Raw genomic sequence first — 8,005 nt, 5'->3', positions numbered from 1 at the left:
TGTTGAAGCCCTGTGAGGTTCAAGATCAAGAATGTGCTCTATTGTATCTCATCCTAGCTCCAAATTACCATGTTTTCTATAAGAACTAAGCATAGTTCACCATACAAGAGGACCATGTTCAAATGGTATTTTGTTAATAAAGTTATGAGCCTCATCCAGGTATCCAGCTCGACCAAGAAGGTCAACAACACAGGCATAGTGCTCCTCTCTTGCTCTTATGCCATATTTTTATCCATAGAATCGAAGTAACGCAACCCTTTGTCCACTAACCCTATCTGGCTGCAAGCATGTAGAACATCAACAAAATTTACATCATTTGTCTTCATGCCCGCCTGCTACATTTCCTCAAAGAGTTGCAAGGCATCACTGCCATGACCATGCTTGGCGTATCCCACAACCATTGTAGTCCATGAGAACATATATAGCTTGGGAATCTCGTCAAAAACTTTGCATGCACCTTCTATACTCCCACATTTTGTATACACATCGATTAGTGTATTTCCCAGAACAACATCTGCCTCTATAAATCCAATTTTTTCGATATGAGCCTGCACCTGCCTGGCCTGTTCCAAAGTTGTTAAGTTTGCGCATGCACTGAGAACGCTGGCAAAGGTAAACTGGTCCGGCTTTAGCCCTGTCAGTAGCATTTGGAAAAAGAGTGTCATGGCATTCTCAGACACAACGCTTTGAGAATATCCTGCAATTATTGCATTCCATGAAATAGTATTTCGTTCAATCATGTTGTCAAATATTCTGCTTGCATCTTCAATGCTTTTGCATTTGGCGTAGGCATCTATAAATGCATTCCCTATGAAGACATCTGATTCAAATCCTGTTTTGACAATATAAGCATGAACTTGCTTACCCTGTCCCAAAGCTGACGCCCCTGCACATGCGCTCAAAACACTGCCAAAAGTGAATTGGTTTGGTTTTGTACCCGTGTGTTGCATTTTACAAAACAGTTCTAGTGCCTTCTCACCATGGCCATGTAATTTAATAAAATTTGGTCTTTTCATTAAAAAAAATTATTCTCATTCTTTTAAACAACTAAGTTTTAGTTAAGCAATCATAACTAGAATTTTTTATTTACAAACTTCCACTGTGTAATTTTCTTGTGCCTAAATCACAACATTTGTCTATAAATAAAATTCTCTCATTTATATATAAAACATTATATAAAAAAATACAAAATATTTTTATTATAAAATGTATATTAATTTATAATATTAGATAAAATTATATATATACCATTTGTGAGCATCTTTATATCATCTCAAAAAAATTGGAGAGCTTTTCCATGTAAGTATTAAAGTTCATATCTCAAGTTATACCTTTTTAGGTTGATTATCTAGAATTTATTAAATAAGTTCATATGGCAAAAGAGACTACATAGCAGATTTTATTTCTGCACTTTTCCCATCAGAATGATTTTGTTGGGTTGAAAACAATGTTTCCAGTATTCTGAAAGAGTCTTCAACTAGCCATCCCTTGCAATCTTTGAATCTGTGCAGGCCTCTTTTGGTCTTCGTTGTTATTTTTTTTAGTTTCACAAAACTGCCTTCTATGTTTCTGAGTCTTTGAAAACTTCAATCCTTGAAGATTGAAAACATGTCTGACAATGTTTGGGTATGAAACACATTTCTCTAGGCATGGATTAAACTTATTTTGTGAATACCAAATCTACGCCACTCATTCAAGATATGGCTCAATATTGCAACCTCACAACCATCTCAAAAAAATAAATCTAAATCTATCGAAATTAAGTCACAAATATTGACCTAAAAGCTTCTCTGAATTCCGTTAGTTCGATGAGTTAAGAAGTTACGAAAATTATATGTTAAAAATAAATTTTAAAATTGAGATTTATGTGTTTTGCAAGTATATAAGTGAAAGAGTCTTCAACTAGCCATCCCTTGGAATCTTTGAATCTGCGCAACCCTCTTTTGTTCTTTGTTGTTATTTTTTTTAGTTTCACAACACTGCCTTCTATGTTTAAGAGTCTTTGAAAACTTCAATCCTTGAAGATTGAAAACATGTCTGACAATGTTTGGGTATGAAACACATTGCTCTAGGCATGGATTAAACTCATTTTGTGAATACCAAAGCTAATTTTGGCAATGTAATTTTCATTCTCCATTCTATTAATATCACAAAGTGGCATTCTTTCATCCCACAATATTTTAGATTTTGTCTATGAAGCTAGTAAGAAGTCACATTTATTTTGGCAATGCAAATTTTCTTCTTTAAACTAATTATTGCACACACACACATATGCATTCATGGATAATTGCTTAGGAACCTTGCTTCAAAGACATTGCCTCTTCAAGAGGTGAGACCAATTGTTTATATGTCCTATAGGGGGTCCCAAGATTCATAAAATGGACATAAAGGATTTTAAAAACATAATATAAAAGGGTGGGAAGGAACAACTAATGGCCATAGAAGGAAGACATGACTAAAAAGGGTATTATTCACAGTAGTATTTGACTTAATTATTTGAATATATTAAACCAAGTTATTAATTAGCTCAATATTAAATTATAGCTATGGTAATAAAGAAAACAATTTGTTTTAGAGCATGACTTGCAAGTACATTGCAAAAGTACCCTAGCGAGTCTCAAGAGAAAATTTGTAAGTTATGTAGAACTCACACATGAGAGGATTTGGTAGATCCTTGGGAATCTTTTCAGTACTAATAATGCTTGTTTATGAGCATAGTAAAAGGAAAACTTATGACTATCATTATACACATATATGTGATTCAGCTAAGAGGGACAAGTCCTAAAAGGGATTAATGAGTCTTGCGCATCATGCAGATATTTGGAAAATTAAAAATGGTGAGGACGCGAAGAAATCAAGGCTAGGGAGAGTCCACAATCAAGGTCTGGGAATATTATTTAGCCTGATATTCAATTTTTGGAAGTCCACAATGTGCTCCACAATTTCTTTATGAGAGAAAAGCTATCGATGCCATACAAATTTATTGGGTTCTAAATATAACGTTGCAATGCATACATTTTGTGTGTTTTGCACATTATGGAGATCAAAATATTGCTCCATCTATAGTATCCATGTTACAAGCTCCTTGATGTCAAACGTCCTCATATCGATTCTTGGAATATGGTGGGCCTTTAATCCAACGTTAGAGTCTATGAAATCATGATTATCATTTATTTTGTTCTCATCATGAATTTCCTCTACTACCTTTTCGTCATTAGGAAGCATTTCTTGTAGCAAATTTGCCAAATCTTCCATGTATTTCTTCAAATATTCCATGTTGCCTTTCAATTTTACTTCTATAGCATCGATCTTAGCTTCCATGCCATTCTTCAAACCATCCATCTTAGTTTATGTTACTTTTTGTGAGAGCGAAATTTGTTGCACTTGGTCTTGTAATTTTGATATATCATGTTGCATTTCTTCCTCTTCTTCATGTGTCATAGTAGATATTTTGGGTTGCTTACTAAGTGTTTCCATTTTCTTTCTCCAGGGCATCAATTAATGATAATTATGCTTCACTATGCCCTTCAAATCACTTCAAACTAATTTTTCAAACAAAACTTATGCAAATTTTAAAAACCACACACTTTTTTTCAATTTGTAGGAGCTTGATATTGAATCTACTGTATCTCTGTAATTTTGGATCTCCAAGGTCTGAAATTTCATCATGTGGTATCCCTTTGAGTCTTCTTTCCAACCCCACAAGTCAGACCAAGATTAGATTCTTCAGGAAAGAGTTATGCTCGATCTCCCATGATGACCTGATTATAGGCTGGTTCAGTGGAGCAAACTTGTACGGAGTGCCATGTGTCACTGTTTCAACCTTTGAATCTAAAATTCTACAGTTCGTGCCATTTCAACCTCATTTTATAGAATTCAACTTTGATGCCTAAAACAAAAGTTATGACAATTTTCCCTAAGTCACCTGTTTGAGACAAAATTTTGGAGCCTGCAAAAACCTGAACTTCCTCAAATCATATCTCCAAAAATATGGCGAACCAATATCTGAACGTTTTACATGAAGTTCACTAAGATTCTACTCCATGTGGTAAAAATTTCAACTTTTGAAGCCTTGTAGAAAAAAAATTATAGCAAAAATTCCAAGATGACCTATTTGAAGAAGCAAAACCCTAGAATCCCAAGCTCTTAAACTAAATGTTATGCAACCAACTCACAAAATAAAAGAAGAGATAGATCAATGACTTCAAAATTATCCTCTTCGAGGGGAAACCTCATTTACATTACACAAATGAACAATTCTTCGACGACTCAAATGAAAAAAACCTCCTTTCTATATATAGGAGTCTACGGGGTCACAATATAATCAGAGCCCACATAACAATAATAATGTAAGGGCACAACAATAACAATAGTCGGCTTCTATGGCGAACAATAATAACAATATGGGGACTACATGGGGACAAAAATAACAATAAGGGGGCTACACTGATAATAACAATATGGCAATACACTAGTATTATAGGGACCTAACAGTTGGTTTTTATCTGAGATCTTGTAATCTTAGATCTCTGAATTTTATTTCATCTTTGCTCCGCCAAATCCTCTGAGATTTTTTTCTCTAAGAATAGAGCTCACTCCTTGGTAGGTTAACAAATTGTTAGCGTCAATGCATTGGAAACTAATGCAACAATGTCATGCACTGGTGAGGAGGTTGAATGGGATAGCTATGTGGGTGCCATGTGGAGGACATGAGGGGACCATGTGGTGGATTGATGATGTGGCACTAAACTTTAATTGGCCATAACTTCTAATTTGAAGGTCAGATTGAGACAAAATCTATATCGCCAAAATTGTTTCAACGAGATGAACACAATGAGGTTATCCATTTGAAGTTTTAAGGAAGTTGAAAAAGATCAAAATTTTCAGACCCCATTTCCATAATGCTACCTTGGATCTCGGGTCAACATAGTAACCACCTCCTTCTAACCTGTGTTGTGAGTTGGGATTAGGAGGGGCTGTGTTACAAAGTGGTATGAGAGCTTCCAAGTTCAACACTTGGACCTCTGGAAGTGAGTGGAGCTCAACTTTGGTCGTAGTAATTGAATGCGAGTATGAAGGTATCCTACTCATAACATTTAATTTGGATTGCACATTAACTGCAATGATGATCAACCTGTTATTTTGATAAATTCCTTAGCAATGCATGTGCTTTCTAGCTTTCATCTTGAAGGTCTGGACAATTGGTGGTCTTGATCTTGGAGATCTGTCATTTTCTTTAATTTCAAAGAACTTATTGAATGGAGGTGATAGGGTTATTTCACTACAATAAATCCATGTGATTAGCTACCTCTTTTGCTCCCTTTTTTGCTTCTAAGGATTGTTTTAGTGTATTTTTCTCCAATATTTTGAAAAAGTCGGCTCTATTTATCAAGATGGAATTATTTTTTCCATTGCTTTCACCGAAAAAAAAAATTCAGGAACTAATTTAGTCAATAATAGTGTTGTAAGTAGATCCAAAAATAACACCAAAAAATAGTGTTGTAAATACTGCCATAAATAATGAAATCAATTTCCCTAGAAATAGCGCTAGTTATAGTGTCGGGTTTAGATCCTTTTTTTGCACCTAAATTACCTCCTTGGGGCCTTGGATTTAGCACCAAATGTGCCTAAATAGTTAATTAATTAAAGTGTTGGGGGTTAAGTGGATAGGGGCTTTGAGGATTTAGGGATTTGGGGTACAAGGATTAAGGGTTAAGGGATTAGGGGTTAGGGATTAAGGGATTAAGGGTCAAGAGCTAAGGGATTTGGTTCTTACAGGTTAGGTAGATTAATGGTTAATGGTTGGGTTGTTTCAGGTTTGGATGATTTGTCAAAGCTCGTTGTTACAAGATTACATTTCATTTCCTTTACTGATTTGGATATAATAAGGTTTTGGGAGTTGTTGTTATTACACAAATAGCTTCTTAAGCACCTGTTTCCTTTACTAATTAGATTGGATCTTGGAAATCCAATTATTCTTCCAATTAACACATATCTCACCCTATCATAATACTACATGATTAGACCATTTTGACACCATTATTTTTTAAAATTAAATTGATATAATCGTCGACGTTATTAGAAATATTCCTTCATCATTATTACTTTTTTAATTTAATATTCGTGTTGTTACATCCACATATCAGTTTAATCATTTGAAAACTCCTTTTGATTTAAAAGTTTTGAATTGATAATAAGCAGGAGTAACTGTTGGTAATTCCAACACGTTGACATTCTCCCCTGAGAAACCATTTGTGTGCATTGGAGAAACTCTGTAACAGGTTCCTAACATTATTGAGTAGTGTGCTTGTGAGAAGCTATGGGTAGAGCAACGATCATACACGAACTTGACTCTATTAATGTGTTGTTACAACATCTAGAAGCATTAGAAATTTTTTGAAGGGTTGGATGACCCAGTTATTTTGAAATGTTACAGGGTTTTAGTGAATTGGCCAATTTAGAATTTTCCCAAGCCTTAGTTGAACAACACTCTATGGTTAGGGGCTTCAGAATTGTTGTTACAGAAGAAGTTATCACAAAAGTGACAGGGCTTTCCAGGACAAGAGAATGGTGGTTCTCAAGGAAATTCACCAATCATGAAGCTAAGGCCATATTCTTACAAGAGGGAGAAGAATTGGTGCCCAAGCACATGGGTTTTGATAGAACATATCTTTCTCACCCTTGGGAATATGTAGCCCTCTTCATCCAAAAAATCATTACCTATGAGGGTCGTTTTGGGATTATTTTCAATTATCACTTCCAATCGTTTTCACACCTAAGGTCAAGGTGGTTTATTAATTTACCATACTACTTGTTGAAATCATTATAACACATGGAATATGCTATGAAAGGGGAAAATAATCCAGTTTCATGAGTCACTAACTATATGCACATTAAATTAATCATCATGTATTCATTACAGAGACAAGGGAGTTGGCATGCCTTGATAGTGAGACCTTGTGCTGGTGCGAATGAGGAGCATGAAGAGAATGTTGAAGCAACACCTAGTGTTGAAGCATCCCCTAGCATTGAAACAACACCCAGTGCTGAAACTGCTACATCTTCCAAGAGAAAGAAAACTATAGGCTCTAAGTAGAGTAGGGTAAGGCAACCACAGGATCTAAGTAGAGTAGGGTTGATACACCTCCTATGACTGGTTGATGCAACCCTAAGAGGTGGAGTTCCATTACAATGATCGTTTTTTCATATTCATGAGGAAAGGAGATGCGGATAGAAGAACCTATGGTGGTGTCTAGTGAGTCATCAGAGGAAAGACGAGGTGGGTGCCTGATTGTAGAGGAAGTGTTGGAGGAAGAAACTGTTGGAACAACAGTTGTGCCTGAAATTGGAGCTAAGGAAGTGAAGACCCCTAAAGGGACTAGGGGAGTATCAATAAAGGTAATAGTGCAAAAAAGGAAAGTGAAAAGGCCAATTGGTGGAAGAACCCCCAAGAAAAGGGTGCGAGTAGTTGTTATACTAGAAGAGACTCAAAATATACTACTACAACTGAGGGGGAATGTGTTTATATAACTGGACTTGGTAGGTTTGAGGAGCAACTGGAAAAAGAAAAGTAGGAGAAGTCTATAAAATAAGGCCCCTCTACTTCTGAAATATCGACTGTTACACCAAAGCCTGAACAAGAACCAGAGAAACAACAAGGGACAGAAGGATCAGTAACAGAAGAGCAGACAAAAGAACAAGAGGTTGTTACTTCTCATGCTAAGATGAAAATTTATCATCTCGTTCAAATTGAAAATATGAGAATGGAAAATGAGGAGTTAAAGAAACAACTTGCCTTGGTTAAAGAAGAATGTCATTTTAAGAATGAAACTAGATCAGATATGTGGTAGAGGTTGTAGAAATGGAATCTTCTTCTCTCTCAGAAAAAATTTGTAAGGGATGCCAACAAATCCTTAAGGATGCTAAAATCATGGAGATTTTTATTGTTTCAGTTGCAGTATAAGTGGGGGAAACAGACAAATAATTTTTACTTGTTATTCGACAA

General features: G+C 35.5%; 1 pseudogene; it reads right to left on the bottom strand.

The window, feature by feature from the left end:
- Nucleotides 1-335: 335 nt before the first annotated feature.
- On the bottom strand, nucleotides 336-950 carry LOC149232627 (putative pentatricopeptide repeat-containing protein At3g13770, mitochondrial pseudogene; annotated as a pseudogene).
- Between the last annotated feature and the right edge of the window lie 7,055 nt (nucleotides 951-8,005).

This window comes from Pinus tabuliformis, chromosome J, assembly GCF_031772625.1.
Source record: "Pinus tabuliformis cultivar Carrire ecotype Pingquan chromosome J, CPIR1, whole genome shotgun sequence".
In the NCBI taxonomy this organism is placed as follows: domain Eukaryota; kingdom Viridiplantae; phylum Streptophyta; class Pinopsida; order Pinales; family Pinaceae; genus Pinus; species Pinus tabuliformis.
This window is presented reverse-complemented; position numbering and strand designations above follow the sequence as displayed.